This window comes from Stegodyphus dumicola, chromosome 6 (assembly GCF_044657685.1).
Source record: "Stegodyphus dumicola isolate Sdum_Otavi_A_Nest chromosome 6, ASM4465768v1".
NCBI lineage: Eukaryota > Metazoa > Arthropoda > Arachnida > Araneae > Eresidae > Stegodyphus > Stegodyphus dumicola.
This window is the reverse complement of record NC_140773.1, coordinates 15,369,289-15,381,618: the sequence shown is the minus strand read 5'-3', so window position 1 is coordinate 15,381,618 and position 12,330 is coordinate 15,369,289. Positions and strand designations below refer to the sequence as shown.

At 30.4% G+C, this 12,330-nt stretch overlaps 1 protein-coding gene across 10 annotated transcripts in view; it reads right to left on the bottom strand.

Moving 5' to 3' along the window:
• The window catches only part of LOC118195642 (uncharacterized), a 497,554-nt gene extending 485,762 nt beyond the window's left edge, over positions 1-11,792 (bottom strand). For 7 of the 10 annotated variants that reach the window (XM_085818127.1, XM_085818126.1, XM_085818132.1 and 4 more), the window contains exon 1: positions 11,614-11,792. The gene's annotated coding sequence lies outside the window, so the exon portion shown is untranslated. The remainder of the gene's footprint in view (positions 1-11,613) is intronic. The other 3 variants (XM_085818136.1, XM_085818137.1, XM_085818138.1) reach the window with 1 other exon arrangement.
• Between the last annotated feature and the right edge of the window lie 538 nt (positions 11,793-12,330).

Below are 12,330 nucleotides of genomic sequence, written 5' to 3'. Positions count from 1 at the left end.
ATGATTAGTTCCAAAAATCTCCAAATATGAATGCAAATTAACAATAGCAGTATTCAGTAGGCTTACTAATGAACATAGTACAGTAAGACCCCGCTTAACGCTGTTCCGGTTTAGCGCTCTTTTATTTCAACCCGGGGATTCCACGAAATCGCTCGCAGCATACGGGGATTCCCCGAAATATTATGCAGCGATAGGTTTCAAATACATATCCGAAAGAGTGTACTTGTACTTCTTGTTTGGTGCGGTATTGTACAGACATATTTTGAAGGGGTAAATGTGGAAGATGTCGAAGAAATAATTCAAGAAGCAGTGGCTAGTCTTTCTAATGATGAGCTCAAGGAATTAACTGAACAAGAAGAAAACAAAAATGTTGACAGCAGTGATTCAGAAGAGCAAAAAGAACTTTCGATGGCGTTTGTAAAAAGGAGTTTGTCTACCATAACTGAAATAATGGATCAATTCATTGAAAATGATCCGAATTTTGACATGAGCTCAAAAGTAAGGCGTGGTGTTAGAGATGCTCTATCCGTTTATGAAGAACTTTTCAGAGAACAACGCAAAAGAAAAAGGCAAACAACATTAGATGCTTTTGTCACAAAAAGGCAGAACACCGAAAACGCGGAAGGCTAACTAAATATGACTGACTTAGAATTTTATTTGTTTTTTTTTTTAAGAATATTCGTTTTGTTATTTATATTTTGTTTTTATTTTTGCAAGAAATAATAATGTTGTATTAATTTGGGCTTTAAGAAATAAATGTTTGGTTTTATTTTTATTAAAAAAAACATACTTTTTAAATTTAATACCTAACCAATTTCCTAGCCATCTTCCCCTAACCCCAATATTTACATGTAAAGATAGCCTCGTTTAGCGCTGTTTCGCATTACGCTCTACTTTGATGGAACGTATCCCCCGCATTAAGCGGGGTCTTACTGTAATTTTGTTTGCATATCTGTTATGAATATTAAAGACAGTTTTTTTTTATCTTTTTATGTCTCTGTAATTATAAATCATTGTATTATTTATGATCGTACATACAGTAAACCGTTACCGAACGCGGGGGTTACGTCATTAACATACTGCCATGGACCTTATAAGAGATAGACTAACCCAGTGGGCGGGGCGCGCGTCACCGACATGTCGGCAAGAAAGAGTAGGGACGATCTGGTGTACTTTAACACTGAAACCTATGGCGTTTGTATCACATAACTCTTTTTAATTATTAAATGTGATACGTTGTATAGTGATAAGATTATGAAAGCCACAGTTTTTTCCAAATAGGATTTAATATATCTCATTAAAGCACTTTTTACTACATTTCGCGCATTTTTTTGTACAAACATCTTTACTTTGGTAAAACGGTAAAAACTCTAAGCACAAAATTTATGAACTTAATTTTGCGTAAAAATAAAGTACCGCGATGCTTTGAAATAAATAAGGTAAAATAAAACAAGATCTGATATATATATATATATATATATATTTTTTTTTTTTTTTTTTTTTTTTTTTTTTAAATTTAATGGACATTTTCAGGCAGTGATTTTCAAAACTACAATAACATTACAAAACGATCATTTATTTGATTTTATCATCATTAAATTATTAACATTAAACTGGATTAGTTATTTTAATAATTCATAAAATTCAGAGCATAAAATTTTCTTAGCGTAATGAAGAAAAAAAAAAAAAAAAAAAAAAAGATAAAATAAAATCTAGAATCGCTACTTTTTTTAAAGTTTTGTGTGTAACCTATATTTATTGAATATCATGTTCTTCGCCCGTAAACCACATACATTTGAAAACAGCATATCTTTAGAATTTCCGCTCTGAAGATAAAACTGTTATTTTCCGTATAGTGCTCGCTCTGAACTCGTTGAGTTTGTTAATCAAAAATTCGTTAAAAGTTTTACAAAATATGAGATAGATTAAAACAAATTCGAAATTCGGCCGTCCAGATGCGTATGTTTGGGTGGAGGATTACATTATTCAAAATTTGATGGCTCTAGATACTGTCGTTTTTGTCACAGTGCGAGAAATATACATGTATTCATGCAGATTCTTCATTATTTAATTTCTTTACATATAATACAAGGAGATAATATTTGGTAACAACAATTTGCAAGGAAACACGGACATTTATAGTAAAACAGCGCAAAATGCCGCTTCGAAACTAACAGCCTTTCTAGGCTACCGCCCCCTTTGGGCTAATAAATTAAATTAACAGTAAATAAAAAAAAAAAATCTTATACAGAACTAAAAATAAATTTAAAAAAATAATCACTATAAAATACAAGCAAAATGAATTATTACGGTTAAATACAATTTTAATACTAGAATTAAATGTATAAAAATTTTGAAGGAGTGAAAAGTGTTTATCACTATGATGTATTATGAAATATAATTGAAATAAAATTCCTTTATAGAAATTATGCTATAGTACTCATCTATAATTTTAAAAAAGCCGCACAATTTAGAATTTTAAACAAAACTTTCAAAAATTCGTTTTTAAATATTTTAGTATTTTTACTTATTTACACCAATAAAAAGCATAAAAATTGCAAGAGAAAATGGCTTGTTTGAAATTTTCTATTAGTTCTGATTTAAAATATTATTTTCTAAAAGAAGTAGTTACAAATTTCCTTACAGCATCGGAAAAGGTAAAAAAAATCCAGTCCTAAAAGCATGCAATAGCTTTATAATTACTTGGAACGTTAATTATGCTTGATAAATATGCTAAATTTTTAAAAATCAATCTCAATTTCAAAAATAAAACTATGGAGATATTCTAATTTGTGAAATGAGGCGCTACAACCAGCTTTTTCTTGACAATTATATACGCTGCAATAGGCAACCAATGTTAAATTTCTGCAGGTCGTCCCTACTCCTCCGGATGTGATCAAGGTGACAGACGGCAACGCCTCAGACAAGGGAGAAAACCCGATTTGGGTTAGTCTATTTCTTATAAGGTCCGTGCATACTGCTCGTACAGCAAGATCGCGTTCCACAGAGTTTTTAACTCTGTGTGAAATAAACGAGTTAGGCACAGTTCAGATTAAGAAAGTGTGTGTAATTTATACAAATATAGATATTATTGTACTTAAAAGGGGAAAATGAAACAAATGTTAATTGAAATGATTTCTATTACCGCTTAATTACACGACACCAACACCATTATTTTTTAATTCTGGTGAGTTTTGCTTGGGACAATGTCTGACGCACCTCGTTAAATGTTTCGCGGTATCATAAAGTTCCCTTGGCTTCATATAGGTCAATCTCCATTCCATAATCGGCCAGTTCCTTTGATTTTCTCAACAATTCGTTTCCTTTCTTGTACGTTAAAGATTGCTGATCTTCACTACCGCTGCTTTTACCGTCGGTTGGTGTTAAATCAGCCAATTCTGCATTTGTAATTTCATGATCGTCTTTTCGACTAATTCTTTAATTTCTCCTTCTTCCATATCTGAAAATCCTTCGCTGCCTATTGCGTTCACTATTTCCTTGGCTTCATTTTCAGGCGATGGAAATACTTTACAATGCTGACAACTTTTGGCAGCACTGATGCTAGCAAGTTGTTGATAAATTCACTTACTCCCATGAAAGTTTAGCTTCCCAAATGCTATATCGTGCTTTCCTTCGTCTAGTGCTTGATTTGCAAAAGTAAACCTGCTTGACATAATAGGAATGTTTTTATGATTCCTTGATCCATTGATTGGATTAAGAAAGTGGTTTTCGGTGGAAGAAATCAAAACTCTACATTTGGATGCAGTGTTGTGAGGGTTTCAGCACCACGTTTCCTAGAGCATTATCAAGAATTAGAACTTCAGAATTCAAGTTCTGCTGTTCTAAGTAATGTTTGACTTCTTTAATGAATGAATTTTCAAACCAGTCAGTAAAGAAAACTGCTGAAAGCAGCCGATGCTTTGCAGCTAAAAATAGCTGTTGAAATCCTCGCGCTGGACAAATTAAACGGAGACAATTAAGATAACACTATACGGAAAAACGCGTTCCAAAAGTCCATGTTCGGCAACGGTTTACTGCAATTTAATTAAATACTAACTAGCCTATGAGCAGAAGTATAAAAACATATATTAACTTCCTAATAATGCTATGCAATAAAGGAAAATTTCATAAGAAAAAGAATTATAAATAACAAATTTAAAAAAATCATCGTTATTCGAAAAGATTTTTTTTTTTTTTTTTTTTTCTCTCGACAGTAAAATAAACAGAGCTTGAGGAAGAGCTTAAAGCAAACAAGAAAGGGAACTAAACAATGTTCGAAGTAATTGACACACGTCTGTTGAGTGCGTCTGCTAAAGAAGTATACTATAATAAACCCTCAATTTTTTTGACAGGTAAAAGGGCAAGTATAAAAATTACTTTTTTAATGGAAAGTCATTTCTTGTGAAAATTAATTTCTTTGGAAAGAGAGACCACTCACGAAATTTCTTGTAAATAAAGAAGGCTTTTCACTTATACAGCAAAACAGGGTCCCAGAGATTTCAAAATCGGAAGCAATCGAAATACGAAATTTGTTATTAACTTCTGAAATTTATTTTAGTGTTGACAGATTTCCTTTTGAAACAATATTTACTGCATTTTATTCATATTGTTGCAGCACAGCTTCCCCATTTATCACTCTTCAAGAAACAACACAGTTGTCATCATTCAAGTTTTATTGTGCGCAGTTTTTCTTCGTTTGGCGCATTGTGTATGCAAATTTCCAAAAGCTTTGATTTTGTAGCGAGATCGGCAATAACCCTTCATCGCAATTTAGCGCTAACACGGTTTCTGGGCCCAGCACTTGACACAAATCGCCAGTATTTCAACTTTTTGTAGTAACAGATAGCTTAACGCTTTAATCCATGACATAGTTAATTTGTAAGTTTGATATCGAAAATGAAAATTTTTTGGTGTCAACAATAATATACGCGGTCTGGAAAACTTTAATGGAGATCAAAAAAACAAAAACCTGGTTGAACAAACTTTGATATTATAAACAAATTTTATTCGAAAATAAAAATAAAAAAAATCAGAAGAATTCCAAATGCACAGAACTTTTAAAGTTTTCAGTGTACTAACAAATGTAATGCAATATAACAGGTTTGATTTTTAACAGTTTTAGTAAAAGGGAACTCAGCATCGATGTATCTGATGACTTCAACAACCTATTTTGATGAAAAAACAATGTTTTCTAAACTAAAAACTCAAATTAACATTATTGCTACCTTTTGTTAAATTCCGTAAATATGGCATGAGGTGCAAATAGAAATTATCATTTCTTGCACAATTTTCAATTATAAATAAATGATTTCTGTAATTTGTAATTACATATCTGTCTGCTTTCCTTGCTGGGTTTATTCTTATGACTAATCAAGACAAAATTCTGAATAAGCATTTTACAAAAATCTATCCAACTTCAGGAAACAGCACACAACAAATGTATTACATTTATAGCATGTTATTTGCTTAGAAAACAAAAGAAAATGGATTTTTTAAAAACAAATAACCTCTACCCAATAGACTTAGAATGCCATTGCAGCAACAGTTGAATATCAAAAAATCACTCCCATCTTTTGTTATACTCAATGAAGATGTTACTTACAAAGTCGAATCAATGCAGCCTAGGATTGTAAATACAACCTAGGACTGTAAGCAAAGTATTCTTTGGGGATCCTCAATATCAATATTTTCTGAGCTTTTAGGAGAGAAAATAAAAATACTCCATTTTCATTAATATTAGTACTTTTATACATGAAAAAGGTAAAACTTTTTGTCATATATTTAGCTTTTCGCTGATTACATAAAATTTGATGTGAATTCTACATTAATTATTGCTAAAATCACAGGAATTATTTCCAAAATTATAAAATAGGTATTTTCTGATCATCCACACCCACCTCCAAGCCCTCAAGCCCAGTCGTAGGTGACTGATAGTTTTGCCAAGTTAATACATGAAAGATAACAGGCATTTTGAAAATGATGGTATACTAAACAGCCATTCCCACTGAGGTTTATCTGAGCTAACGGAGACAACTGACGTAGGACTTTCTAAGGCAAACTGGCTCGTATACACGTTACACATGGGGAAAACCACGAAAACGTCCATGCAGCCAGCCTATTCGCGGGATTCGAACCTCGGACCGAAATACCAGTGTTCAGCGTCTTTACCGCTCGGCTGCTGGTGGGCGGGGGGGCAGCAGGTTGAAAAATCTGAACTGCAGGTATAGCGGAGCTAGTCGACACATGAAACTGACTCTGTTAGCTCAGATAAACCGCAGTGGGAGTGGCCCTTTAGAATTCGATAAAAAAGCAATGAATCAATAAAATTGAAAAGTCGGAATCATCTGTTATAAAACACCTACAATTCTCAAGAAATCCTCATATAACTTTTTTGCACTGTTGTTCTCCTCATGTACACAGCGATCTGTTTTTCTTAAACAAAAATCTGAGGATGAAACAAATTTAGCACTGCACATACTGTTATTCTCTCCAAGCACTGTTATTCTCTCCTTTGCAGTCCTATTACAATTCCTAACATGAAAATAAAATGCTCAATACAAAATAAACATTAGTCAGAAAAGTGACCATCAAATTTGAAGATGGAAATACGCACTCGTCTGTTACGCGTGTGCATACCTAAGTTCCCACATTACTACATTTTGCCAACGTAGTGCATTGCCTCGGCAATAGTTTTTAGGAATACTAAAAAGGAAAAATACAATTATTAGGAGATTACAACCTGAATCTGGATGATATTTCTCAAGGTGCCAGGGTCTATGACGTTGCTTTATTAGTCAGATTTATTATTTAAATTTAGAAGCAAACTATGTAAATGGCTACTATAAAACATAACAATCCCATAGATTATTTACTATTAAATCAGCACAGAAATGTCTATGAAACTAGAAGTTCTGCCAATGCAAATCCAACCAAAATCTACCATCATTCCTCATGCATTAAATATTAAAGCCTTCAATTAAGTATTTGAAATTATATTATACTCTAACCAACAACTTCTCAGAATTAGTTTCAATTTTAATGTGTTTTCATACACTTCAAAAGTGGAAGCATTTGAAAACTGAAGTCAACATACTAAAAGAGAATCGAATTTCATAAAAAATAATGGGCAGATGCTGTCTTTTATCTGAAGCTATATAATTGTTCATTATTTTCTGCTCCTTAAGAAGTTTGAATCTAATTTTTAAAAAAAAATCTAATGAACAATTTTTTTTATCATTAATAACCAAATATAATTATTTTGGAAGTTATTTTCCTTAATGAATTATTTTCCTAAAACATATCCTCCTCTTTTTCTCTTTCAACCTCACTGTGACATAGTTTTGATATAAAATAATGGTGTAAGATTAACTATTTCCATTATAAAAATTAAAATTGAGATTACTATATGTTCTTAAAAAATAAAATTAATACAATTTATTTCAATATTATGTGTCATTTTATATAAATATATGAAAAACGAAGTTTTGCATGAAATCTGGAAGTTTTTGTGAGGTTTTTACCCTGTGTAGTGATGCTATTTCAAGAAAATTCCAACTGACTTAAATTCACTTTACAATGATTACGGCTAATTTCATTTTGTAATTTTCTAGCACTTTTATACAGAGAAAATCCTGAATGATGCAGAAAAGCTTTTTTTTTATATCAAAGTACTTTTAAATACAATGAAAATAAAATTAATAATTAATACATACACTATTTTGTGGGTAAATATATGTAAAAAAAATTGCATACAAATATTAATCGATTAAATACTGGCTGAATCTTCTTAAAACATTCTACGAAAGCCAACAGTAGATGAAGCAATTTGAATCGAATAAAATTTAAGAAAAAGTATGCTAGAAATTTCTAGGAATAGAAGAACAGAATTTGAACAATTTAAGTTTCAATTATTGCTGTGAAACACTTTTCTTAGTAAAAGCTAAAAATTAAAAACCAGGAGACTTGGTGACCTCCCAAGAGATATGATGAAAATCCAGAAAAATTCACAACTTTGTAAATAATTAGAACTATATTAAATACACAATAGTATTAATATATTAAATCATGCTTACAATGAAGGAAACCTATTAGCAGGCCAATGGTAAAACCATGAACACTGGCTGCTCGACCCAAGTTCAAATCTTGGTGAATGGGCTTTCTTCATGAGAATTTTCATGGTTTCTTCCATAGGAAACATTAATATGAACCATTTATCCTTAAAAGGTCCGCAATGAAGGCACCCTTCTTCCTAGCAAAATACCCTTGAGTGTTTGCCATAATATAAAAAATCTCAATCCTAGTGCATACTCTCAAGAAATACATATAGGTTCTATCAAAGTTTTAGATGACTATCTGTAATAAAAGCATTGGCCTTTTTGAAGGTTTTTCTCAGGAAAATTAGTTCATATTCTTATTACACACGGGAAACCATTAAAATTACATACAGACACGCCAGTCTTTGAGAATCAAACCTGTGACAAGCTGCATTGGTTTGGTGACCTTATCCACTCAGTCACAAATAAAGACCATTGACATAATTATTACTTAAAGCTAATTTTAATAACTACTTAAAGGAAATTTCAATGCTGATGAAAAAACTAACAATACTGATTACGGTAAACAATATCAAAAAGATTGAGAATTGGGTAAGTAGATAAAGCAACTGTATATACAACCGAATTTAAATTTTTTGCACTTTCATGATTTTCTCCATTATGTAGCACATCTGGATCAGTTACTTAACTTACTTTCATGCAGACAATCCTAATAATATGCACAGAAGCTTCACAAAATTTCATCAATTCCTATGAGTATTGCATTTATACATACAGTAATAATTAAACACCAGATCTATTATAATTTCAACAGGTAGAAAATATTTTTCAATACATATTTATTTAACTTGTTTAAAAAATAATATTTCATGTAGTTTTAATAACATGTCAACATGTTTAAGCAAACTATGGGCTGATTGCAATCCACGGAGTTGATTTTTCTCACATATTTGGAATTTTATCTTAAAAAAACAATTTAAAATAAATTTTCAATTTTAGGGAACTAATTAATAGCCGTTTAAAACTACATAATACAATTTGTTACTTGAGCTTGTGTTATTGTTATTAGAACAGTTAATATGCTTGAATTCAAAGAAAGTGCCCGAATTGAGAGAATGACTCATATAATCTAGTATATATCGATTATTTGGTAAAAGTATATTTACGGGTACACCTTGGCGATTTTTGGCGGTGCATGGATACCAAGTTTGTGCAATTCTACGACTTATATCCATGTACACATCGGTCTATTTTCACTTAAAAAATCAGACAATTGCACAAACTTGGCATTGTGCATTCCCTTAATTTTTTCCATGTACACATTGATATATTTTCACTTAAAAAGTCAGAGGAGCACCCAATTCTAGGTAAAAGTATATTTACGGAACATTCAATTACTCAGGTTACCATAAATGAAATAATCTGGAATAAAATGAAACAACTTCATGATAGTACAATGGGTACCCTTCAGTCTACTAACTGATTATTTTTCATAACCAATATATATTAGATTTTATTTTAAATCACTTTAGTTTCCTGTCACACATTTTTGAAGATAGAACAAATATCAAGACTCAGAATCCAATTTAATAGTTAATAAGGCAAAGCATCTGAGAGCCATATTCCTTAGAAACAGTTTTCGTAGAGGATTTACAAACGAAACTGATAGAAAAATGAATAAGAGACATTATTCCCCTCAAATTAAACTGAAAGTAATTTTTAAAAATACTAGTCATACTTTTCAGAACTTTATAATAAAATTCAACATACTAAACATAACATATTAAAATCAACTTTAGTATTGAAATTTGGGTACTAAAGTTACTACAACTATTAAATAACTCGATTATATTGCTGTTCTGATGTTCAGAACTTTAAAGCCAATTAGAACAAATAAATAGAAATTTGAACGTCTTATATTTTTGAAATTTTTTAATATTTTACACATACTGTATTAAAATATGTCAAATTTTTAGATTTAGATTTTTACTTTTAAAGAACTTTTTAGCTTTCTTTTATTAATTCCCCCACGCAAAAAATAAATAACAATTTAACAGAGTAATTAGCTTCTCTCATACTTTAAACAGTGATCCACATATTTCACAGTCAGTGCTGAAATAAAGGAACTATAAAAGTATAAACATTAACTAAAATTCAGATTCGCTCATTTTCCATTTTTTAGCTCTCAAGGTATCTTAATGCAGCCATCAATCATATTGCTACTCTAAAAACATTTGATTCCTTCAAAAAAATTACTATTTTTATTCAGCTCTCTGGTAACTCAACAAAATATGTAAAAATTTGATAAAAATATTAAACCATAGTTGGATTCCATCAGATTGAAAACATACTATTTATTACATAAAACTGAAATAAAACTTTCAGACTAGTCTTAAATAATCACATCATATATTTATTCCTCTTTTTGCTCTCATATTCATTTTGAAATAACATCATAACAGTGGAACACTTTTTTTTTTTTTTTTTTTTTTTTTTTTGCAAATAACATATTACACAATAAACCAATTAAATTTGTGATCGTATCTTTTATTTCAATTACAAATCAGAATTAAATTAATTAATATGAGCTAACTGAAAAAATATTAAGTAGTTCTACAGAGTTCAATACTAATTTTCCCATTAAATATGTTAAGTAGCTACAAATTATCTTTTATCTTGTATATTTTACAAAAAAGTTATATAATTAACATCCTCATTATTTTGATTGATTGCTGATGTATAATATGGCACTCTTTTAATGATATCTGATTTTCTTTATTTACTTATTTTTCAGTAGCATTTAGCTATAAAAATATGTAAAATTTTACAATTATCTGGGGAGAGAAAATAAGCATCTTTTAAACAACTAAATAAACAAAATGCAAAATGATGATTTATTTATACACAGAAAATATTGCAGACATTATAAATAAGAAACAGCCTAAAATATTACACAAATAACTCAAATTTATCAGGATAATCAAATATGAAAACTACACAAATGGATAATTAAAACTTTTCCTTCTGTACTTCAGAAGCTTGAGAGTCTTTCATATGATTCATGTATAATTTTCAACTCGATATTGGGAATTCATGCTCAATTTAATACACGAATGGTATGAAGTTTAAAGAACACAAACAAAACAGCATAAACACTATTAAAAGGAAATTTCCTTCCCCTCTATAGCATGACATTTCTGTGGCCATGTAGTTTAAACTGAAGAATATGTTAAAAAGTTATAATTATAAGCCGGTTACAATGCAAATAAATTCTAGACTTCCTAAAGAAAATGAAAATGAACACATGGACAGCTTTTTTAAGGTCAAGCCCAACTTAAGAAAATCGATGACTAAGTTGGGAAGTAATGATGAGACACATAAATTAATCAAGTTTTCCGTTCTACACTTTAACTAAAATCCTAAAATTTCTACAGTTAAAAAAATTACATTTATATGCATAAAATAAACAAGCAATATTTCAAATATGTATTGCTAGCATTTAGATCGCATATTGTTCTGCTTAAACTACTGATGAAATGAAAATATATTATCACTATACCTGGATCACACAAACTGCAAAGAAACTTGTATCATAAACAAAAGCCTTTAAAATAAATCGTACAAACAAACGAACACAAATAATCCAATTTTTGTTTTGACATAACAGTCTGCACCGATTATACTCCACACTCCGCACGTAGAAAATGTCTGTCGCCCATGTAGTACTTACTCTCGACTTCACAACCACACAAATTTCGAAGATCTTCACAGAGATGAGTAAAGACAAGAAGAAGACAACCGGCAGACATTATTCGTAAGCATCATATCAATTATTGTAGATGGCGCTACTCTGCAGGGAAATAAACAACATGCGAAAGCTGAAACGCTCGGTGTATTTTCAATGATTCGCAATGCAGATATTTAACCCAAAAAATTAACCCGTTGCTTTTATCTCATTTGTTACTCATATTATAAAGTGATTGGTTACTCAATTCTATCTCCCTTCTAAATGTTTTAAAATAACCTCTGAAGACATATTGGGTCAAAATTTATCAAAATATATTTACATTATTTCTTCCATCTTTTCGCTAATTTTCATAGAATTGCATAATTTGTCTTCGCCTGACATTTCATTGGCAATTATATCTGATATGTTCCATTTATATGTACTAATTGAAATTTTATGAATACAAATGAAATATAAATCTGTATCATGTTTAAAGGTTTAACATAACTAAAAGAAATGTGCTCTAATCAGAGGGGTAGGTAGGGTTTT